The 26,031-nt window shown below is 42.2% G+C and overlaps 1 protein-coding gene across 2 annotated transcripts in view; it reads right to left on the reverse strand.

Moving 5' to 3' along the window:
- The window catches only part of LOC134212090 (protein dissatisfaction-like), an 85,926-nt gene that overhangs the window by 16,820 nt on the left and 43,075 nt on the right, over window positions 1-26,031 (reverse strand). The window lies entirely within an intron of this gene.

A 26,031-nucleotide genomic window follows, 5' to 3' on the forward strand; every position in this document is an offset into this window, starting at 1 on the left:
CAAAAAGAGCGTAAATTTAAACGTTATTTTCGCTTGAATATATGCAATTTGTATTGCATTATGTCACTATTTATTCGATAAAGTGGTATAATGCTATACAAATTGCATACATTTAGGGCGAAATTGATAGAAAAGATTCATGTATGCTCAGAATAATGTAATTTTCCACGTCTGTATTTTTTACGCGCTGATTAGTTTTCATTATTTTTTTCTGTGTATCAACTTTGCATCCCCGGTGTCTATTGAGTAATTTTCAGGACGTTAGGATGATACAAATGTTTTTGTCTTTCGCGTACACTAACATGTACATAAGGATGTAGGATCAATCCGAAAATGAACTTATTATAGCCCTGGGCTGAAAGTCTCTCCAATAGGGTAAAAAGACTTTTTATATGAAGCCCGTAGTCCCACAGTTTCAAAAAAATGGACTCCGCTCGACGATCATTGAACATTCAGCGGAATATGAGATCAAAAGTTATGGTTCAAATCCTGTACTATTACTGCTAGGCGGATTAAAAGTATTATGTCTCCAAAACTCGATTGTTTTTCGGTCAAATTGTTTATTTGAAGGGGCAATAATAAAATTTGAAGGAAATTTTATGAATTACCTAAACAGCGAATAACATATCCGAGGAGTTTTTGCTTTCATATCTTTTATAATATTTATTTTTTGCCTTTCTCGTATACTAAGTATACTTAAAGGATATATGTTCGCTCCAAATATGCAAAATGCGTTTTAAAAACTCACTCATATTACGGGCATTTATCCTTATCCAATATTATTTGCTCGCAATAGGTTCCATTCGGCGGGAAATCCCGTCCCATTGCTTTATATTGAGAACTGGACTGACGGCATCAGAATCAGAAGCTACGGTCAAAATACATTTTTTACGCAAAAAAAGTCGTGGAATGCCTCGCCAACTTTTTAATCAGTTTCCGTCAACCGATTTGCTCGCAACAAATTGTGTTCGGCGGGAAATCCTGTTCGATTGTTTCCCATTGAAAATTTGACTGATCAGACTCTGATCAGGCTCGGAAGTTTTGGCCGATATACTTTTTTTTTTCTTACAAAAAACAAACGTGTTATAAAAGGCCCAGAGACTTTTTTTTATTCGTAAAATACATTTAAAAAATTTAACTTATTTTTGGGACACTTAGTCTTAACTTGTTTACTATCTGCAACAGTTGTTAACCAATTGACGCGCTCTTCGTCAAACAAATTATCCCGTGGAAAGCTTGACAAGTATTGCAAATTTCTTCTTTTTTTGTTGGATTATTCTGCTGGAAGGAGATTCTCATTTTCCCGTGGGTTTCGTGTAAGTGTCTCTGCTTACAGGTCCACCACCCCCATTTTTGGACCTTCATACAGCAATATGTTGAATTCAAAATTGTATTGAAATTTGACCTTACTGTCAAGTGGAACCGCATGCAGAGAAAGACTCAAGCTAGGAGGGTGGCTAACTACATACATACATACATACATACTTAGTCTTAACTTGTTTACTCACAACAAGTTGTATAGGACGGCGAATCTTGTTTCATTATTTCCTATTAGAAATCATACTATGGGCTCAGAGATTATGGCCAAAATGCAATGTTTTATATGCAAAATGTATTTTAAAAACTCATTTTATGGGCATTTATCCTTAATCAATTTATTGCGTCAAGTTGCTGCCCATTGTTTTGTATCAGTCTTCAGAAGCTCCTTTGCATTTCGTTGCATTGATACAAAAAGCAAGGAACAGGAGAATGTTCCCTCCTATGTCATCTATTGAAACTGGATTAATTGCTTGTTCATATTTTACAATTATATGTCTATTATTTAACTAACTAACAGTGCATATTAATTACAGCAGATAATCTATGCACATTATTCTTGATTCCTTACCACTACTTTCTTCACAAATCGTTTTTCATAAATGCGTAATTCCTGGTTCTCCCATATAGTTTTCTCTATTCCCAACTACCACGAGTTCGCGATGAAAATGTGAAAACAAATAGTAGCAAGTTCAATTCAATAGATATAAATTATTAAAAACTAACTCACTCGGATGAGCTCGGATGATGGAATTTGAAACCCTTTGTAAGACTAATTACAGATATATACATCGGAGTAAACGACTCAATTGGTGTGTGAGTTAGGAGATGACAAGTTCTGCTTTAGTCAGAGTAATTCATAGAATCAACGGCACGGCGTACCATTGGTACTTCGCGTACCTGAAGGAATAAAATAGACCCCATCTCGCGGTCCTTAGCCTCTTACCCAGCAACTCCTATCCCTACCTCCCCGCGGTGCGAGCGGGGATACGAGCAACCTTAGGGAAGATCGAGTAACCAACCCCGGTGGGAACTATGGTTGTATGCTGACAGGGAAGGGCAAATCTTATTGAGCGTCTGTTCTCCATGTCAGGATCGGCTCAAAACAGCGTCTGTTCTCCATGTTAGGGGCGGCTGATCATCGTCCGAGTGTCAGCGAGGGACTCTAAGTGAAACTGTGCACCATGGTCCACCGGAAATAAGGAGGAATGGTCCTCCGGAAATTTAGGGGTTTGGTGTCAGGCCCTGCAAGCCAGCCTTTAAAAAATCATAAGCAACGAACAATCAACAAGAGAGTACGGACCGGAACCATCGGCGAAGACCATTGCGACGAAAAGGGACTAGCGATTGGAAACTCGGTTCGTGGAACTGCAAATCTCTCAACTTCATCGGGAGCACACGCATACTTGCCGATGTGCTCAAGGACCGTGGATTCGGCATCGTAGCGCTGCAGGAGGTTTGTTGGAAGGGATCAATGGTGCGAACGTTTAGAGGTAATCATACCATCTACCAAAGCTGCGGCAACACACACGAGCTGGGAACAGATTTCATAGTGATGAGCGATATGCAAAGGCGCGTGATCGGGTGGTGGCCGATCAATGAAAGAATGTGCAGGTTGAGGATCAAAGACCGGTTCTTCAACTTCAGCATAATCAACGTCCATAGCCCACACTCCGGAAGCACTGATGATGATAAGGACGCATTCTACGCGCAGCTGGAACGTGAGTACGACAGCTGCCCAAGCCACGACGTCAAAATCATCATAGGAGATTTGAACGCTCAGGTTGGCCAAGAGGAGGAGTTTAGACCGACTATTGGAAAGTTCAGCGCTTACCGGCTGACGAACGAAAACGGCCTACGACTAATTGATTTCGCCGCCTCCAAGAATATGGCCATTCGCAGCACCTACTTTCAACACAGCCTCTCGTATCGGTACACCTGGATATCACCACTGCAGACAGAATCACAAATCGACCACGTTCTGATTGATGGACGGCATTTCTCCGACATTATCGACGTCAGGACATATCGTGGCGCTAACATCGATTCTGACCACTATCTGGTGATGGTTAAACTGCGCCCAAAACTATCCGTCATCAACAATGTTCGGTACCGACGACCGCCGCGGTACGACCTAGAGCGACTGAAGCAACCTGATGTCGCCACTGCATACGCGCAGCATCTCGAGGCAGCGTTGCCGGAAGAGAGTGAGCTCGATGGGGCCCCTCTTGAGGACTGCTGGAATACAGTCAAAGCAGCCATTAACGACGCAGCGGAGAACAACGTCGGGTATATGGGTCGAAGTCGACGGAACGATTGGTTCGACGAAGAGTGCAGACAGATTCTGGAGGAGAAGGACGCAGCGCGGGCGGTTGCGCTGCAGCAAGGTACCCGGCAGAACGTGGTACGTTATAGACGGAAGCAGAGACAGCAGACCCGCCTTTTTCAGGAGAAGAAACGCCGCCTGAGGGAAGCGGAGTGCGAGGAGATGGAACAGCTGTGCCGTTCTCAAGATACACGCAAGTTCTATCAGAAGCTCAACGCATCCCGCAAAGGCTTCGTGCCGCGAGCCGAAATGTGCCGGGATAAGGATGGGAGCATCTTGACGGAAGAACGTGTGGTGATCGAAAGGTGGAAGCAGCACTACGAGGAACATCTGAATGGCGCGGAGAGTACAGGCAGTGAAAGTCAAGGCAGCGGAGGAGATGACTACGTCAGTTCAGCGGACGATGGAAGCCAACCAGCCCCCACCTTGAGGGAAGTTAAGGATGCCATTCAACAGCTAAAGACCAATAAAGCAGCTGGTAAGGATGGTATCGGAGCTGAGCTCATCAAGATGGGCCCGGAAAAGCTGGCCACTTGCCTGCACAAACTGATAGTCAGAATCTGGGAAACCGAACAGCTACCGGGGAGTGGAAGGAAGGGGTTATATGCCCCATCTACAAGAAAGGCGACAAACTGGAGTGTGAGAACTTTCGAGCGATCACCATCCTTAATGCCGCCTACAAAGTGATATCCCAGATCATCTTCCGTCGTCTGTCACCATTAGTGAACGAGTTCGTGGGAAGTTATCAAGCCGGCTTCGTTGACGGCCGCTCGACAACGGACCAAATCTTTACTGTACGGCAAATCCTTCAAAAATGCCGTGAATACCAGGTCCCAACGCACCATCTGTTCGTTGATTTCAAGACGGCATACGACAGTATAGACCGCGTAGAGTAATGGAAAATTATGGACGAAAACAGCTTCCCTGGGAAGCTTACCAGACTGATCAAAGCAACGGTGGATGGTGTGCAAAACTGTGTGAAGATTTCGGGCGAACACTCCAGTTCGTTCGAATCGCGCAGGGGACTAAGACTAGGTGATGGACTTTCGTACCTGTTGTTCAACATTGCGCTTGAAGGTGTCATGCGGAGAGCCGGGTGTAACAGCCGGGGTACGATTTTCAACAGATCCAGTCAATTTATTTGCTTCGCGGATGACATGGACATTGTCGGCCGAACATTTGCAAAGGTGGCAGAACTGTACACCCGCCTGAAACGTGAAGCAACAAAAGTTGGACTGGTGGTGAATGCGTCAAAGACAAAGTACATGCTTGTGGGCGGAATCGAGCGCGACAGGGCCCGCCTGGGTAGCACTGTTACGATAGACGGGAATACCTTCGAGGTGGTCGAGGAATTCGTCTACCTCGGATCCTTGCTAACGGCTGACAACAACGTTAGTCGTGAAATACGAAGGCGCATCATCTGTGGAAGTCGGGCCTACTACGGGCTCGAGAAGAAACTGCGGTCAAAAATGATTCACCACAGCACCAAATGTGTCATGTACAAGACGCTGATAAGACCGGTTGTCCTCTACGGACAAGAAACATGGACAATGCTCGAGGAGGACTTGCAAGCACTCGAAGTAATCGAGAGACGGGTGCTTAGGAACATCTTTGGCGGTGTGCAAGAAGACGGTGTGTGGCGGTGAAGAATAAACCACGAGCTCGCCCAGCTCGACGGCGAACCCAGTATCCAGAAGATAGCGAAAGCCGGAAAGGCACGATGGGCAGGGCATGTTGCAAGAATGCCGGACAGCAACCTTGCAAAGATAGTGTTCGCTTCCGATCCGGCAGGTACGAGACGGCGTGGAGCGCAGCGAGCGAGATGGGCAGACCAGGTGCAAAACGACTTGGCGAGCGTGGGGCGTATCCGAGGATGGAGAGATGCAGCCTTGAACCGTGCATTGTGGCGTCAAATTGTTGATTCAGTGTTATCTGTTTAGATGTTAACTAAATAAATGAAAAAAAAATGAACATCGGAGTAAACGACTCAATTGGTGTGTGAGTTAGGAGATGACAAGTTCTGCTTTAATCAGAGCAATTCATAGAATCAAGTCGCCCAGTTAGTTTCCGGCGTAACTCATCTAACTACCACAAGCATTCCATAAGCAACCGAAAATAGGATTTGAGCTAATTTTATCCGTAGTTTGAATTATCGTTAAACGAATAAATTTCATCAATAATGACCGTTTGTGATTTTATGGGAAAGTTGTCAGGTCATCCCATTTTCTACTCTTTTACTATTATCCGATGGCGATGAAGAACGCCCAAACAATAATTTAAATAGGATGTAGTTTGTCAAAAATGCTTCCTACATTCGTTCGAACATTCATGGCTTTCTAAAAGGTGACGTGTATAGCTTAACTCAATTTATAGTTTAAATTACGAAAGGTTACACGACAACTTTGATATCAAGAGCCTCCTTATTATAGCTTTATCCTGATAAAGCTTATATTCAGAATAGGCTCTCAAAATAATTTTAGTTACATTCTCAATATTTCAAAGATACCATATTTTTTGACGTAGGACTTACATCTTTCTTTACTATACTGGGTGTCATTTAGATTTTTGGAAATCGAGAGCGTTACGCTGGAAGGGAAGATTTTGAGCGTTACTAGCGCCCTTATCTTTCGATGGATTTTTAAGATTTATATATCAATCGACTCGGACACTCTCCACCATTTTGCCTATTTCATCGAAACATAAGATTATAAACAATAAGCTATTGGAAATTTCAATTCTTCTCAAAGCCAGTATTTCATATGTAACCAATCCCGTGCATTCCTAACACGGACATCAGAATGCGGTATGTTACGAGCCTTCGGGTTTACCGGAAGATTTTCTTTGTGTATAAAAGAAGCAGTGCCTGCAGTGGCGAGTCATTACAATTTGTGACAGCAGCGCGTACTAACGTGCTTTTTGCTCGTACATTTTTCGTTTCGTTCAATCATTCGCTGTGTTTCCTACACAGCGACAGCATGCAGTCACCAGCGGTGGGTCTGCGAATATGCATGAAAGAAGTGGGCGCATTTTTTTGTCATTCTGTGCTTGATGATGGTCAGATGCAGTGGTTTAGGTTGCGATGGATGCAATCGCCCATCGCATTACTCGGAGCTCACGGCTAGAGGCCGATTATTAGTTTTATTTCCAGAAGTTTTGAATAAACAAATTGCTAATAATTGTACACAGCATGGAAGTTGTCATTTCCAATAACAATGCCTATAATCAACTTCCATAGATCCAAAAGTTAACTGTAAATAAGATACGTTTATACAAGTCCTACGTCTACTCGCGGTTATGTTGAAAACATTACCCATTGTTTTTTTTTTTTTTTTTTTTCAGATTTTGGAACATGTTTAATTTTAATAGTTCACTATTTTTAGGTTTTATGCTTTCAAAAATGGACGCTTTCAGGCGTTTTTTTGCATTTAAACTACCATTAGCATCATTCCATAAACGAATATGTACAAGATACAGTGATGACTCGATTTTTTGCAAATTTTATCTGCCCCTGATTTCGTTTACACACGATTTTATGACAGTTTTGATAAGATTTTTTCACGATCCAATTTTGCCACATTCTTGGAAGTCTATATGACAGTCAAAACCCAGTAATTGCTTCATATGTGATCTATTAGATCTCTCTAAAAAAATTTCTCGACACATTTTATAATGAGCGAGAAAGGCATCATCACCGATAGGTGGATTTATCTGTTTTTTTTTTTATTATCCACCCCTGTGATTTCTCGCTTAACTTTTCAATGACAAAAGGACTTCTTCTTCTTACTGGCATTGCATCCCCACACTGGGACAGAGCCGTCTCGCAGCTTAGTGTTCATTAAGCACTTCCACAGTTATTAACTGCGAGGTTTCTAAGCCAAGTTACCATTTTTGCATTCGTATATCATGAGGCTAACACGATGATACTTTTATGCCCAAGGAAGTCGAGACAATTTCCATTCCGAAAATTGTCTAGACCGGCACCGGGAATCGAACTCAGCCACCCTCAGCATGGTCTTGCTTTGTAGCCGCGCGTCTTACCGCACGGCTATGGAGGGCCCCTGACAAAAGGACCTAAGTATCATTTTTTCACAAATTAATTCGAATATTGCAATCAAAAAACCTATATGAAAGCTTTTGATTGCAGTAGGGTAAATGTACCAGTTTCAGCCATGTTCCTAATTTGGCCAGTTTCTTGACTAACTTCGAAAATAAAGCAATTTTCGAGGGTTTCATTAGCTTTAACAGAAGACACATCATTCATTCTTCATCGCTGTTGAATCTGTTCGATATTGTTTGGAAAATATGCATTTTTCAGGGTTGACCAAATTAGGCTCTAATATGTCCGAAACCGGTAAATTTACCCTAATCAAATTAAAATGATTTAATCATGAAAAAAGTGTTACTTATGACTTTTGGAAAAGTTAAGCGAGATTTCTCAAAGAACACAAGGTCATCGTTTTGCCTTACGCTAGGGTGACCAGACTATATGGTAAAGGGGGATGCCCTTTAAGGGGATGTCCATGTTCTCCTTTTTCAATAAAAATTGGATGTCCTCCTTTTGTGCTAAAATATCTTTCTTTTTGGATATTTTGAAAAAAAAAAACATTTGCATGGACAACTATTTCTGAACACATTTTTGTTTATGAATACTAAGTTACGGATTCGTAGTAGGAGACTGGAAGATGCCACGGTTAAATGGTCCTTTGTTGGATAACTGGAGACGCGTGCTGCAGTTATTCCGGGAGGTGGCAGCGTGTAAGACCAATGGACCACCATCAATAATACCTTCATCGCCACCAGCGAGAATAATGTGGGCTATCTGTACACCCGGAAAAAACATTGGATCACCGAAAAGATCTGGAGGAAGATTGAGAAGCAAAAAGAAGCCAAAGCCGCGATAGAATGAACAAAACCCAGAGGATTCAAAGTCTTAGTCCTTCGACGATACTCGGCTCTGGAGTAGAAAGTGAGACGCTCATGTCGATGGAACAGGCGAGTGAGGGCGAACTCTCTGACCGAAGAAGGAGAGAGAGACGCAGCAACCGGGGACATTCGCCCCCTTACGATTCTCACGACGCTTAAGCGGGGCGAAGATGAATGCAACGATGCCTGTGAAAGATGCAAATGGGCAGTAATTGACCAACTCATCTGACCAGCTGAAACGCTGCGCTGGTTCGAGCACTTCAAATAACTTTTTCGAGTGCCAGCCAGGCCATGATCTGCCCAGGATCCGACGTATAACACGCGTCAATACCGAAGCTCCATCACTGCTAGATATTTAAAAAGCCACCCAGTGCATTAAATCGAACAAAGCCCCAGGGTTCGATCGCATATCAGTCGAGATGCTCAAAGCTGAGCCCAAGACATCCGCTCAACTAACGCATCGTTTATTTCAACTTTCGCGGACAACTGGATGCAAGGTATCTGAGTGAAGGTGCCCAAAAATTGTGACCTGTCTGTATGCGATAACTGGCGAAGCATTATGTCACTGTGTACAGTTTCAGGAGAAGATAGATGCGACTCTTCGACGGCAGCAAGCCGGATTCCGGAAGATCCTGTGTGGACCATATTGTCACGCCCCGTATCTTTCTGGAGCAGGTTAACGAATTCCAAGAGTTCCTTTACTTGGTATTCATATATGAGACTACGAAAAGCTTTCGACCGTTTCAATCACGTGGAATATGTGTGGTGCCCTGAGACGCAAAGGGGTTCCTGAGAAAATCATCGGCCTCATGGAGGCACAGTTCGAGGCCTTCTCGTATAGAATGCTGCACAATGAGGTCTTGTCCGACCCTATCCGGGTCGTAGTTGGTGTAAGACAAGGATGTATTCTATCACCGTTACTGTTCCTCATCGTAATAGCCACCCATGGAATCAAAATATACGACTTTATTCAACTGGTTGTGATATATTCCCGGAGGACCCTTTCAACATGAAAAGTAATCGAGAATTCAACGAAGGAGCAAGTGTGGCAAATCCGTTTATCGGAAGTTCTACATGCTTCATCAGATCCTAAAATCAAAATAACAGCGCTGGGCGGTGATACAGCGAAGGGCAGCGCAAGTAAGCAAACCAGGCGATAAAAAAAGAGCATTTAAACGAATAAGTGCAGCAACAACGCTCCCAAATCAATATCTGTGGTAACGGATGAAAATGATTCTACTCTCATACAATAGTCCAGACTTGTACACCACCTACGAATTTATGCGAATTGCTCACTGCTAATGCTAATCATTTTTATTGTTTTCCGTTGGATTATTTCTTCACGTCTAACAACTACTGGCGATAGAATGATGTTACATATATCTAATTTATCTTTGTTTTCGAATGATTGACGTGACCAGACATTTTTGTATTTAAAAATGCACCTACTGGACTTGAACCTAGGCCCTCTGGGACGAAAAAATCCATGCTTGCTGAGCTTCAGCACCAGCACTATCGAATATTTATTTTCCACTCATGTTGCCGATATGATACGATATCGTTTAGAATTCAAACAATAGAAATGATTCTACGATCAAAACCGCTGCATCGATAGCGCATTTTGAATATTTTTTAAGTAGCATTCGTCGTGTCCACTCGCATTGGAAATTCTAACCAAATTTTTAATACGAACCTAATTTCTTTAGCATATTGTATGCTACTGGTTTTGTTTTCCTCACAAATATTTCAGCAGGAAAAAGGGAAACAAATCCCCATGCAGGATCTAAATATCAGTTTCACGTTTCGTTTCTCCCACCGAGGTTAAATTAATTATAAATTAACTAATTTCGTGTTTCAAGTACGCTACTCATGATGATTTTCCGGTTTTTTCCTTTTCGTCGCGTCGGCTGGTCGAGTAGCACGGGGTTCGTGCGATGCTGCTGTACAGTCAGCTCCAGGAGGGAAGCACAGTTTCAGCGCCATGTGTGAAAAGGTAAATAACTGTTGTATGATGCTGCAGCCGGGATCGGGATGTTCCGTCGGCTCAAGCCCAAGGTGTCTGTTGTGGATAGCATGTGTAAGTAAATATTTATGCTCTCTGGTGTGGGAGGATGGGGTGAGTGTTGTCGGCTCCAGCAAGTGCTTCGGTTCCCACGCGCTTTTGATGGTCGGCTTTTGGTTTGATGCCACCGACCGAGAAGCACATGTGAATGTGTAGGCTAGGAATATTTCTATAGGCAGCGGAAGCTATACAGAACTAGCTTGGCGTTGCTGATCTGCGACCCTTGAACATCGAATTGATGGGCTTCACGGTGTTTGGAATTGCTTTCGATATGCGCTATAATTTTAGATGAACTCTTCCATTGTGGACGCATTAATGTTGCGGTTGATCTGATATTTTTGCGGAGCTGGGGATGAAGTTTTCCAGGTGAAAGACATAAAACAAATATAGGAGGGTTGTAGCTTCCTGATTATGCTGTGTAGATGCTTATACTTCCATTAATAGAGATAAAATAAATTGATTACTGATATGGCAATGTAAATCCATATGTCAAAAAAATTTCTAATATGTGCAGGTATTCATTTTATAATGATATGTCAGATATATAATTATACCTGCTGAAACGTTATTCTGAAGTGAACCAGTCTCTACAATAATGACTAAAAAGCGATTTTTGGGGATATCATTAGGAACATGACACCAATTTTTTTTTTCTTTATTTATGTGAATCTTCAAATTTTAATTTCTTCACTCAAACAATTTGTGAACGTAAATGCCGATCGTCAATAAATTAGAAAATGATTATCAAGGCTTTACCACCTTTTGAATACAATTTGTTGCAAGAAAATCAGATGAAGATTACTACACTTTGTCGAAAAATTGTCCGTTATGTGATGGCTCGGATATAAAACCATTTATGAAACATATTTAATGAACTAATATTTGTCTCAGACTCAGGAGAAAGTACGATTTATGCTTATGTCTTTCCAGCGATAAATTCGACAAATAAACAGATCAATATTTTCATTGAGCTGATTATCAGAAAAAATATACAAACATAAAGCCAAAAAATGTCCACACAGTGCTCAAATCATTGTTTATGGAGTCCAAAACTTGATATTACCCCTTCGTATGTCTATTGTTGCTACAATTAAGCCTCAAACGCAATTCAGCGTTCGGTGACGGAAACGGAAAATTTGACAGAAAATATATGGCCAACAGTCAAATTTGCCGTTTTCGTCGCCTTTCAGCTGTATTGTGTCTTTTCTTTGATTTTACACGCTTTTGAACTGTTTCTGGGGAGATCTTCTGTCACTATTCCATGAGCACTGATCTGGAGATTGAGGAGGACGCGGGACCATTGATTTGGCATTGTGCAGCAGCCGCTCTATGACGAGATTGGAAGAAGGTTTTAAACTGTTGCTTTCGGACAAATTAAAAATAGGATCTATGACTCAATCCAACGGCGCTTGCTTTCAAGTTATCCTTCAATATGTCCAAAAAGTTGAAACGATTCATAAAACTTTTGGTTTTCTGTGCAGTTTGCACTAAAAATATATATAATAAAAAATATATAATTATAAAACTTAAAATGTTACTTGTATGGTTTCCCGAGGAAATTCGGAACAAAATTAGAGCAAATTGATATTATGCTCGTCTGTTGAGATTATATTGAAAACAAATTTGATGTCAATTATTTATGTAGGGGGAATGACGGCTTTGGCAGGTTTTGTTCTATTATTGTCAGGGGGGTTTTCATAACTGATTATGCTCAAATTTGGCCTACACATTCTTTGCATGTCAAAGAATATTGTGGCCAAATTTCATAAAATTCGGTCGACAAAAACCCCCTTGCCAATAATAGCACAAAACCTGCCAAAGCCGTCTTTTCCCCTACACAAAAAAATAAATTTCTGTCTGTCTGACCTTACAAAATCGGAAACTACTGAACCGAACGGCATGAAAATATGCATTCAAATTTCGGTTTTGGTGCCGGAGAAGGTTCATAAAATGGTTTAAGACCCCCCTTTCTTATATATAAGAGAGCGTGAGTGTAAATCGTCGATTTCCCCTCTTGGGAAAAATGTTGCAAAAGGCAGTTTTTTTTTAAACTAAAGCGAAATACAACCAAATAAAGCATCCACCGGATATAGTTATGTCTTCGCTATTGGATGATGTAGTTTTAAAACAAAAAAACTTCTCCCATCCAGCTGGAGACTGCTTTTTCTCCTCGGTGGGTGGTTTTATTACTGGGTGTGGTACGAGCACGTGGCTGTCTTTCTCGTCAATGACTGGATAACGGTAATTTGAGCCTTAAGTTTGTATGAAAATTACTATGAAAACAGTCACTTTTGTGGAAAACCGTTCCACAATGTTACTCATTGCTCAAAAAAATTTATGACTACGTTGGCAACATAGAAAATGTTGCATTGAAACTGATCGTCTTTGTTGCGAGACGATTATTTCCTTTAAAATAAGTTATAAGGGAAATACTGAATCGTGGTAAATTTAATTTAACACGTAAAAGAATAACATCAATATCAATAATGAGTATTTTTGTTTTATTTATAACTTTGCTTATAAAAGTCAGCTCACTTCGCAACAAGAACTGTCCTCTCGCTTAGGAAGTATTCTATAAAGTTATCGAGTTGATTACATTTTAATAGTTAATGGGTCGCAACTAGAGTTTCCATTTCCCGGTCATTTTCGTTGTCCCGGGATTCGGGATGAACTTGTTCGTATATCCCGGGAAATCCCGGGATCCCGGGATTTTTCCCTGTCTCCTTAGAAAACTTGTTTTTGACGTAAACTACGTCTAAGGGGAAGACTCAGATACAGGGTGTAAAACCGAAATTTCCAAATTCGAGACCGTCACGAAATTAGGATAGATTTCAAACGCTAATAGCGTCTTTATCTTTCGATGGATTTTCGACATTTGCTTATCAATCGATTCAGAAACTCTCCAGCAATTTGCCAATTCTATTGATACTATTGATTATCAACGTTAAACTATTGAAAATGTTGTTTCTTTCCAAACCGGGTGAAAAATTCAATTCCGTTCATAAATCCCCAACACGGACATCAGATTGCAGTAAGGTACGTGTTGACCCACTGCTTCGTTTTCCCTGTGTATAAAAAGCCCCGTGTTTCGCGTGCGCGCGTCATTTTCATTTTGGATGTCACGGAGAACGGACCAGGGCGTCCAGAAGCGGTCCCAGTGACAACGGCTGTCTCAGCGGATGAATTTTTTTCGGTCGGTGGTGGTGGTGGTCGTGGAAGCAGCAGCACATCATTTTCATCCGTGTCCCATCTTAGACGGATCTGGCAATCGACGGCGTTCGTTGAGTCGAATCATCGGATGGCGGTCGCGCAGCCCAGTGGCTGCTGTTAATAAGGCACATAAGTGGCAATTAATCGGTTCTTTTCAGGACCATCATAATTTTCCTAAAGTGCAAGTGCAATTCTTCGGTGAAATTTTCTAGCGTAATTCGGAGTTATATGATTTTAGTGATTGAGAATGTTGATATTAGACGAACTTTCTTCATAGAACAAAGCATAATTGTTTGGCATCGGTAGCGGAATCATAGCATTAGTGCCGGTCCGAGCATAGGCTGTCATCGGAAGATTGCTACAGCAATTTATTCACTAATGTGGCGTTTGCAACGATTTGGATGTTGTCGGCACAACATGAAATTTTCCCGTATTTTTCCTGTTGATGATTGAAAAAGAAATCGGTTCCGAGATGAACTTTATTCAAAGCGCAACGCTAACGTCGGTAGTTGAATCCCAAGCAAGTATCGGAAGGAGACCATGCAAACAATTGATTCGCATTATGACTGAAGAAAATTGTATGGCGTCAGTATTTATGCTTGCTACAGATATTTTGACGTTAACTACGTCTAAGGGAAAGGCTTGGATACAGGGTCTAAAACGGACATTTCCAAACTCGAGACTGTCACAAAAATTAGGATAGATTTCAAACGCTAATAGCGTCTTTATCTTTATCGTCTTATCTTTCGACATTTGCTTATCAATCGATTCGGAAACCCTTCAGCAATTTGCCAATTCTATTGATACTATTGGTTATCATTAATGCTTAATTTTTTTTCTACAACAAATATGATTTTGAAAAAGTATCACCGGCGCGTGCTTACTCGCAATCTACATGCTGATACATTTACAGTTACATCAAACAACTGAAACCCGAAATACGCCACTCCAAAATTACGAGGTGACAATGTTAGAAAGAGACAAAAGATAGGAGAAATAACATGGTGTGTAGTGTCTCCCGAGTCACCTTAAGGGAAGATCCTTTAATTACGTAACGCAAAAATTGGTCATTTTCAACCCCCTCCCCCTTATGTCACACTTTTTATATGAAGCATCTAGAAATTATGTATGGGTCGTCACACTTTAGCCAACCCCACCCCCCCAAGCGTTACGTAATTTGTGAACGCTCCCATGAGGCACTTTCATTGATGGTAGCTGATTGTTAGTACCTCATTTCAAATATCATATCATATCATAGCATATCAATGAATATTGTGGCCAAATTTCATAAAATTTGGTCAACAAAAACCCCCTGACAATAATAGAACAAAACCTGCCAAAGCCGTCATTCCCCCTTTTTCGGACAAGAAAATTTAATCTGAGCGCTGCTAATGTTGATGACGACGACCGCGCGACCCACACCATCGCTGGGAATAAAATTTCCGGTAGGAGCTCCTCCGATGCCGAAGGTGGTACCACGGTCTGCTCGTCTGCTCTTCGCAACATCTCGAACGAAATGGCTCGCGCGCGCGGAAGAGCTGCTTTCTTATAATCAATAAAGTTGAACCTATAGCCACGCCCCTTTGGTGAGTGTGTGACGGTTACACAATGTTTGTAGTCATACCGGACAACAAATAGGCGGGACTAATGAGCCATCTTTATTGATTATAAGAAAACTGCTCTCCGCGCGCGCGTGGCCCATTCCAGTTCGAGACAGCAGCACGTACGGACGTGTTTTTGTTCGCGCATTTTGACGTTAACTACGTCTGAAAGGAAGCCTCGGATACAGGGTGCAAAATGAAAATTTAAATTGGGGACCGTCACGAAATCATGTAAGATTTCAAACGGTAATGGCGACTTTACCTTTCGACGGATTTTCGAAATTTTGTTATTAACAGATTCGGAAACTTTCCACCAATTTGCTAATTGTATTAAAACTATTCATTATCAACGGCAAACTATTAAAAATGCTATTTCTTTCCAAATCGGGTGAAAAATTCAGAAACAATCAATCCCGTTCATAAATCCCCAACACGGACATCAGATTGCAGTAAGTTATCGGCCTTTTGATCCACTGCTTCGTTTTTCCTGTGTATAAAAAGCCCCGTGTTTCGCGTGCGCGCGTCATTTTCATTCTGGATTTCATGGAAAGCGGTCCAAGGCGTCCAGAAGCGGTCCTAGCGACAACGTCTGTGGTGGTGCGGATGAAAATTTTTTGTTCGATAGTTGTGGCGGTCGTGGCAACAGCAGTACATCTTTACATCCGTGTTACAAGCAGCATTTTTGGATCTGGCAATTAACGGCGTGCGTAGAGCCGAATCATCAGATGGCTGTCGCGCAGACCAGTAGTTGTTGTTGGTGAGGCACATAATTGGGAATGAATCGGATCTTTTCAGACCCACCATTGTGTTTGGGAGGAAGGTTAAGTTGAAATAATTTGTCTATAGTGCGACCGCTAGGAACTAGAAAATTTTTCAGTGAAATATTCTAGCGTGATTTTGAGCTCAATTATATGATGTTTGTCTAGCACTTAACTACTCTTCTTGCTGTGGATTTAATTTTAAACAATGATTCAGTGATTGATAAGTGATTGAGAAAGTTGATATAAAACGAACTTTTTTCATAGAACAAAGCATAATTGTTTGGTATCGGTAGTGGAATCATAGCATTACTGCCGGTCCGAGCGCGCGTCAGAAGGAGAAGCTGCAAATATGTATTCGCATGGATGGAAATAAAACCTTAAACAAGTAGCAGGCTACCTACTAGAATTATAATCTTGAGGGGAAATTTCACTTGACTGTTACTGCTATCCACGCGAATAATTTTCGGCAGCGTCTTTTTATAACGCGCGCTTGTGATTCTGCTACCGATGGAAAACAATCTGCCATCACCAAGCAATTAAGTTTTACTTTGAACAAAATTCATCTCGCCTCAAGTTGTGACTTAAGAGCTACTTTCTCTGATGGTTGCCAATCATTAGTACTTCAGACAACAAAATTTAATCTGAGCGCGAACGACCGCATGAACCACACCATCGATGAGAATGAAATTTCCGGTAGCAGCTCCGCCGAAGCCGATGGTGGGACTACGATCTGCTTTTCGCGACATCTCGAACGAAATGGCTCGCGCGCGAGGAAGAGCTGCTTTCTTGTAATCAATAAAGTTAAACATGTAGCCACGCCCCTTTAGTAAGTGTGAGACGGGTACACAATATTTGCAGTCATACCGGACAACAAAGAGGCGGGACTAATGGGCCATCTTTATTGATTATAAGAAAAATGCTTTCCCCGCGCGCGTGGCGTTTCATTTGAAATATCGCCGAGAGCTGTCGCTGCATCGGTAGAGATTCCGCCAATTAATCGATTACTTCGATTAATCGATTATTTGTTGTGATAATCGATTAATTTTTAATCGATTACTTCCCAACGATTAATCGATCAATCGGGATTTTACGACAACTATTAGATTTCGATTACTTCAATTAATCGATTCATCGTTTATGTACACATTATGTACACATAATCGATTAATTTTGATTCGATTACTACTCAACGATGAATCGATTCAATAATCGTCAAGAATCGAGAGTAATCGATTAGTTACTAATCGATTAATCGAGATTTTACGACATCTCTAAGCATCGGCGGAGTTAGCATTAGCATTAGCATTAGCATTGAGCAATTCGCACAAATTCGTAGGTGGTACAAGCCAAGACTATTGTATGAGAGTAGCATCACTTACATCCGTTACCACAGATATTGATTTGGGACTAATCACTATCTCTTAGATGGAAGCAATGCACCCTCCAATAGTCGAGATCTGTCCTGGCCACGTCCTTGCGAATGCTGAGGAAGGGGAAGGATGGTTAGTTGGGCACCTACTTAAGAAAGATGCAGAGAACTCTACGACCTCTCATAGGTGCCACGGGAGATTTTGGGATTGTGTGGAAGGTTATAACAGTAGGAATCGTTTTTGGTAGAACGTGAAATACAGAAAGAACTAAGATAGAAATACAAAGTAGGAAAGAGACGAGCCTGGAATTGAACCCACGACCTTCTGCTTATAAGGCAGAAGCGGTAGCTACTAGACCACCGAGCTCGTCATCTCTAAGCATCGGCGGAGTTGCTGAGCAAATTTTATTCCAAATACATATAAGATATTGGAAAATCGGTTTTTTTCAGGGCCTCCATTCTATACAAAGGAAGATTGAGGCGAGGCGAACTTTTTTCAAAGTGCAAATTAACCGCTTGGAGACGCCATAAAGTTGCCTGGCGTCCGTAGCAGAATCACGAGCGCGCGTCGGAGGGAGATGCTACAAATATGTATTTGCATGGATGATTCTTATTTGGTTTTGTTATTCCAGCCTATGGCGTGGGTCGTGTGGTCGTTAGTGATTCGAAATATGCATTACTGGGAATTAATCGATTCTTCTCATGGACACCATTTTAAACATAGGAAAATTGAGGCGAGACGAATTTGTTCAAAGTACGACGTCGTAGCAGAATTACGTTGCCGTTCGTAGCAGAATAACGAGCGCGTATTGTAGAGAGCTGCTGCAAATATGTATTCTTGCACTGGCACTAGATTCTTCATTTCACCAAACTGTTTTACGTAGTTTACGTCGGGCGGTCGTGTCTTGTACAAAACCCTTATGATTTTTTGATTTAAAAACGATTTTATTCAATTTTCAGGGGTCAAGTTCATATTTTAGAAAGGACAGATAATACAGATTTCAAATTGGAACTCAATTCAATTATAATTTGAATCAATTCTTTCGAAAAAAAAACGACTTCAATAAGCAAATATTAGAATAGAAGAAGCGTTCGTTGGCGGTTGAAGTCGGCTTCTGCGATTGCATTCAATACCCTAGTGACAAAAGATGGAAGATGCGCAGTAGAATCGTACTGGGCCCATAACCTATTGGATATATGGGAACCCCCTCACAAAGGAAACACAATACTACAGTATCCTCCAACCCATGGCAGGCTACTAATTGATACTTTTACCAAGAGCTGCACTGTCGTCATACGCAAATTTGCCCCACGTTTGCTGGGATGCCCTATGTACATGGGACAATTATGCGTAGAACGGCAGTGCAGCTCTTCCTAATTTTGAACAGACTGCTTCCTAATCTTGATGTTTATTTATTTTTACACCGTCTTCGAATAATTCGTACAGACTGTTGATCTTATATAAAAATACCTAATCTAATTCCTTAATTCTATTAACAAACATAGTTTTTGACATATTAAAATCAAACACATCAGCCACATCATTGAACGAACGTAAACAAGAATCGAATGGATTGTAAAAACCATAGTTAGTTCTGTGGTGTGGAAGGGTAAAAAACGGTGAATGGCGAAGTCGCCGCGAAGGAACGTTAATTGGGATCTGTTCTAGAAGTTCTGGACAGTCGATGATACCGTTGAGTAGGTCGAATATAAATATCCGTTGTTGATTTACCCGTCTGGTGCTAAGCGTCTGAAGATTAATCAACTGACATCTATCCTTGTAATGGGGAAGATTGGTGGGGTCCCTCCATGGAAGCTCCTGCAGTGCAAACCTTATAAACCTCCTCTGTACTCGTTCGATAGAAAGAATGTGTGTCAGCTGATATGGGGACCAAACCGGTGCTGCATATTCGAGAGTGCTGCGTACTAGTGAACAGTATAGTGTTTTCAAACAATAGATGTCGGTGAAACAGGAGGCATGGCGTCGAATGAATCCTAATGTCGCAAATGCTCTTGCCGTTATGATTCCAATATGCTCATTGAATCTGAGCTTTGAATCAACAGTCACTCCCAAGTCGCAGACTGAGTGTACTCTGTTCAGTGAAGCTGTTCCCATTGTGTACTGGTAATTCACAGGGTTTTCCAGTCGTGTGAAGGAAATAACACTGCATTTCTTTTCGTTCACGAGCATACCGTTGTTGTTGCACCATATCAGTATTTTATCGATATCAGCCTGCAGCTCTTCACAGTCCGATTGGGAGAAAATAACACGGTAAAATTTAAGGTCGTCGGCGAATGACTGTTTAGACGATGAAATCAATGTATTCAGGTCGTTAATGAAGATATTGAAAAGAAGTGGACCAAGAACGCTTCCTTGGGGCACTCCAGAAGATATGCGTATCATCCGGGAAGGTGTGTTGTTGACAGCCACAAACGCTTGTCGGCCTGTAAGATACGACAAAACCCATTCCGCAAACCATCCTGGGAAACCAATGTGCCTAATTTTGTCGACAATAATTAGATGCGGAACAGTATCAAACGCCTTAGCAAAGTCTATATATATGGAATCCACTTGTCGCCTTGATTCAACTTCTCGTGACACTTCTGTTGTGTAACACATCAAGTTCGACGTTGTAGAACGCTGCTTCATGAAACCGTGCTGTGTATTAGAGATGAGTGGAGACGCTGTTCCATATACGATTTTGTGTACCAGCTGTTCCAAAACCTTGCCTATGCAACAAAAGTATAGAAACGCCTCTATAGTTGTTGACACTGCTACAGTTGCCTGATTTGTAGATCGGTGTGATTCAGGCCATTTTCCATACCGTCGGGAACGTCCTTTCACTCATGGAGCAGTTGAAGATTTTTGTAATCGGTCCATTCAGAGTTGTAGCACAATTTTTAAAGAGGAGGGGGAAAGCCGTCCGTGCCAGCGCCTTTATTACCGTCAAGATTTTCGAGGGCGTATTGTATCTCATCTGGAGAAAACTGAATGATGGGCAAAGCGATGTCATGAGTAGGAATGTGAGCGAAGAAGTTGTTACGTTGCGCGGACGGCGATTTGGTGAACACCTTTTCGAAGAAATCAGCAAAAAGGTCGGCAGCTTCAGTGTTGGATTGTGCGATGTTGTCTTCGTAGTTCACTCGTGGTGGAATTCTGTTGATGGATGTTCGTTTCTTTACGAAATCCCAGAAGCAAGAAGGGTCGTTTTTAACTTTCGACTGGATCCTCGTGATGTACTCGTTGTATGAGGAGGAGAGAAGCGACTTATATGACATTTCCAGTTCACGAACGATGTCTCTATCGTTAGCGGATCTTGACCGGAAATAACGCCTGCGAGATTTCCTGAGATTGTTACGGAGGTTCCGCAACTCAAAAGTCCACCATGGCTTGTTAAAGTCCGCGTTAGAACCGCGCGTCTTTTTCGAACATGATCGTTGATGCTTGTGTTAATCTTTTCGTTGAAGATTTGGACCATCTCGTTCACTGTTTTGTTGGCCAGCAGTAGATCCCAATGTATATCGGCAAATCTTCTGTTCACCGTGTTGAAATCACATGTTTTGAAATCGAATGTGAAGCTCGCATCTCGATCGCCAGGATTGACGGACTCCGGACCAGGATCATCAAGAAGCAAGATGTAAGGCTCGTGATGTGCGTCTAACGGCAGCATCGGGAAGATGGCAGCAAAAGATCGAAGTATTCAGGTAGGTTAACGAAAGCGAGATCTAGAAGTCTTCATTATGGTTACAGAAACCGTTCATCTGGCGCATGCTAGTGGCAAACAAAGTCTCGATAAGAATTCTCTCAGGATCGGTGGACATATTTGAGGGACGTATCCGTTGATGTCGTGGTCCAGCTGCCAGTGCAAGTTAGGTAGATTGAAATTCCCAATTGACAAAATAATATCGGACTCTGAAGATTGCTCGATAATACTTTGTACCGCGTCGACGTGGGTAGAATAGAGTTCAGAACTAGTGTTAGGCGGGAGGTAAATGGCGATTATGTATATAGAACGATTTTCTAACTTGATGCGGATTGCGACTTGTTCAAGGTTGTTGCAGTTCATTAGAGATACTGTGTCACAATCGAGATTGTTTTTGGCAGCAATCAACACGCCCCCGCCACGTGAATGTAGGCTTGTTGATTCACTGCGATCACCACGGTAAATAGTGTAGTCTGAACTAATTTCTGCATTCGAGATGTCGGAATGGAGCCAAGTTTCTGTGAAAATAAGCACATCGTAGTCACAACTCCCCATTGACATACGTAGACTTTCGATCTTTGTGCGCAATCCCCTGACGTTCTGGTAGTAGAATGAGAGAGGCTTATATCCCAAGGATCCGACTGGCACTGATGGCTGCACATTCGAATCTGACTCGTCTGTAGAGCAGGAAAGCAGCTGCGAGAGGAAACATTATCAGCGCAAGCAGTGTGCTCGATGGTATTGTACTTGCCTGATCGCACAGGCTGGAAGTCCTTACACCGATCCCAACCACAGGGCCGGGACGGCTGTTGTTCGCTGGCTGGATGGTCGCGACTGTGGTGGGGGCTCCGGGACTTCAAAGTGCTTTTTTCGTGCGCCCCGGATGTTGAATTGCTAGGTTGCATGTTATATAGCGATGCGAATCGTAGAAATCGGTGTGACTATTGGGAGAAATAGCTTCAGAGCCAGCAGTGTTCGTAACAGGGTTGTACTTGCCTGGTCGCACAGGCTGGAAGCCCCTACACCGATCCCAACCACAGGGCCGGGACGGCTGTTGGCCGCTGGCTGGATGATCGCGACTGTGGTGGGGGCTTCAGGGCTTCCAAAGTGCTTTTCGTTGTGCGTCCCGGACGATGAATCCTTGGTGGATTACAGATGGGAAAATCCGAGTCGAAGATTGTTTGGCGGCTGTTGGGTGAGATGTCATCAGAGCGGTTGTTGTTCTTTAATCGATTGTACTTGCCTGATGATGCAGGCTGGAAGGCCTTCTCACCACACCCAAATACAGGACCAGGACGGCTGTTGGACGCTGGCTGGAGGGTCACGACTGTGATGGTGGGTGTGGGGGTTCTTCCAATGTGCCTGATACTGTGCGTCCTGGGTACGTTGTATAGGAGATTCGATTTATAATGAGAGCTTTCAAGTTCATCTGTTGTTCGGCATGCGTAGAGTAGGTCCATTTTTTTGGTTCAGTTCGAACGATCGTACTGTTATTCCTTCCGGCCAGTACCAGGCATCGCCGATGATTTTCGAATAGGATTTACAAACGGTGATTTTGAACGATACGAAGGAGAGATCGGCTGTGTTTTTCCCTCGAGGAACCAATTTGGTCACTTTTATTAGTGATGGGTCTGCATTAGAAATGTCGACGACATGCAATTTAACATCGTCTTCACTCTGGTCCGGCGCGAAAGGTGTGACGTAGAACGACTCGACATCGATGGGTTGAGGATTGGCATCAGCAACTCTTAACAAGGGATTTCTGGGTCTTACATCGTCTCTATTGGTAACAGATCCATTTTCCACATGATGTAAGGGGCTGCCAAAGCTTTTGGAGGGAGGTACGAAATCGATGTTATTGGCGGGGCGTTTTATTCTATCGGCGGAAGGTGCAGGAGTCGACACATTGATTCGGGTTGCGTTTGAATTGGACGATGATGTTGGGAGTTTGTCTACAATTTGCACGCGTTTGTTGGATCCGATCGTAAATTTATCCGGGAGTTGAATAATTGAGCTGTTCACTTCGTCTAGGACCTCAAAGAATGAGGTTTCATCACAGGATCTTGAGCGATTGATTGGATCTTCAGTAGTCTCATCAAGAGTCAGCTTGTCAATGCTCTTGAGGAAGGATGTTTGTTGAAGCGAGTTATTCGTGGATTTCAATTGTTGGTTTTCGTAGATGATTTTATTAATCCTTATTGTTAATCGTTAATTTATCGTTATCGCCAATAAAGTTAATTGTGTTCAACGTAATCGCTTGCTGCGATAAAGATGAATCAACTCAATTATTATCGGAGTTCGGTAATTCAACGTAAGTTGACTCGATAATTTAACGATAATGGGGTTAATAGATTACGCGATTAATATGAATGATTTCAATAAAATGGAGCTCTCCCATTAGTCTAATGATGTAAACTCCTTAAATCTCCTACCCGCTAGAGGCAATAAATGAAAATTGCAGCTTTATTCTACATACGATTTTCTCGATTGCATTTTTTTGAATTTGGTACAAGTATGCGTAGAACGGCAGTAAAGTTGGTATACAATTTTGACAGAAGCCGAGAATTGGACAAATTGATTGCAGCCTGTTGACCAGAGTTGATTTTGATCGAAGCGATACATAAAAAAAATAGGCAGAGCATCGGGGTCGGACCACTTGTACTTGCGCATGTGCTGTTAAGTTTGTTGTACAAACGTCGATTGCATTGGAAGGACATGAATTAGATCAAGAATTGTTTTGGAGGCAAGAAGCTCAGGAAGACTGACTCAATGTTGGGCGACGCGAAGAGATTAGCAAGGCGAATATCAGCTAGTGTACGCAACCTCGCTGTAGACGGGAGATGGGTAGGAAGCAGGCGCCAAATAAATGTAGCTGATCTTGTACTGTAGATACTTGTCGTTTAATTGATAGAGAGCTGTAGCTGCTGGAAAAAGTATCAGTCAGTAGCCTTCCATTGAGTGGTATAGTGGAATCTAATATTTTTGTGAAGGTGTTCTGTCAACTATCTCCGATATTTTCATGTCTGTTCCTCTCTTACTAATTTAATGATAAGATGATGTCGATTATGCATCAAAAAGAACCTCGGCTCCGTATACATGCCTGAGCCTACCAAATAAAAGAACTTGGAAAAAAATCATGTCTGATGGGAGGTATACAAATATGATATGGGTTTATCACCTAAGTTGGGTTTCGCGTTCAAAACAAATAACTTTTGTAAGAAGAAGAATTACACTGTTTGCGAACCGGAAATGCAACAGTATTTTTTGTCCCGGGATTTTCGGGATTTCAAAAATAATATCCCGGGAATTTTCCCAAATTCCGGGATTTTTTGTCCCGGGGTGTGCCGGGATGGAAACTCTAGTCGCAACACGGAACGGCTTTTACTTAAATGGCTATTTCTATAGTAATTTCCAAACAAACTGCGCGTGCTCAGTCTAGTTACATCCGAATTAGCTAAGGAATAATTAAACAGCAAATGTCATCGTTTAAGCACAGATCAACGTTTGAATCTCTCTAGTAGGAACGATGTATTCGCGGCATTTCTGCAATACCTGATGTAGGGCAAACACCTGATCTGTGTTAGAGCGTTCATCCATAAATCCCAAGAGTTCCTTGTAGGCAGCGTCAACAGTGTGATTGCGCGGTAGTTGCTACAATCCAGCTTATCGTCCTTTTTTGTAGATGGGACACACGACACCTTCCATCCACTCCTGCGGCAGAACCTCATTCTCCCAAACCTTGATAATTACCCAGTTCAGCGCTCTAGCCAGTACCTCACCACCGTGTTTAAGCAGCTCTCCTGGTAGTTGGTCAACTCCAGAGGCTTTATTGTTCTTCAGCCGGCCGATCTCCTCCTAGATTTTCTGGAGATTTGGAGCCGGAAGTCGTATGTCCTGCGCACGTGCTCCTAGGTTCATTATCATACCAACAATCAATATGAAACTGGTGATTTTTTGTGGTTCCAGTTTCGCACACTATGGACAATCCTCGGTACCCAGAAATGTCATTTGTATATCAAGTACGTAATTTATGAACGCCATTTAGAACTTGATTTAGAACTGCTGTCATAGCAACATTTTTTTCACCAAACAAAAACAATAGCATTTTGAAAATTGGTAACGGAGTCTTATCCGGGACATGGAAAAATCTTCTTTTATTTTTGTTCATTAGCATTGAATATATAATTCTTTATTTTTCAGTTATTCATTCAAAACGGTCACCTACCCCGGAGAAGTACTGAATCCGAAAATTTGCAGTTCAAACATAAAGTTTCCTACTTCATTCTGTTTCGCATCAACACCGGAGTTTCTAGAATAGGCACATAAGGGCCGATGCCCACGTAGCGTTTTTTCAACGACGCTGCGTTACCGCTTTTTCCCGATGCACACATACGTCTTTTTGACACCACGTGCACTCTGCGTTGAAAAGACGCTACGTAGGCATCGAGCCTAAGGTGTCCACTACCGAGCCAAATCCAGAAAATCTGGGTCAATGGAGAAGTCAGCTTATTCATTGACTCCCAGGTTCCTAATGGTTGAAATGCAACATCTTTATTCCGTCTTGGACATATAGTATGCTTTAACTAACTAGTAACAGAATCAACGTGTCTTGCAGTCACTAGTCGTTTAGCATGTGTACTGATGCCGTGCTTCGGGTTACAAAATATCCATTCAGTTTCCGTTTGGCCTGAGCGTGATTTCTAGGCTTTTCCAAAGGCAATCAGAAATTAGACTTCAGACTTTTATGTTTGACTCACG

This window comes from Armigeres subalbatus, chromosome 2 (assembly GCF_024139115.2).
Source record: "Armigeres subalbatus isolate Guangzhou_Male chromosome 2, GZ_Asu_2, whole genome shotgun sequence".
NCBI lineage: Eukaryota > Metazoa > Arthropoda > Insecta > Diptera > Culicidae > Armigeres > Armigeres subalbatus.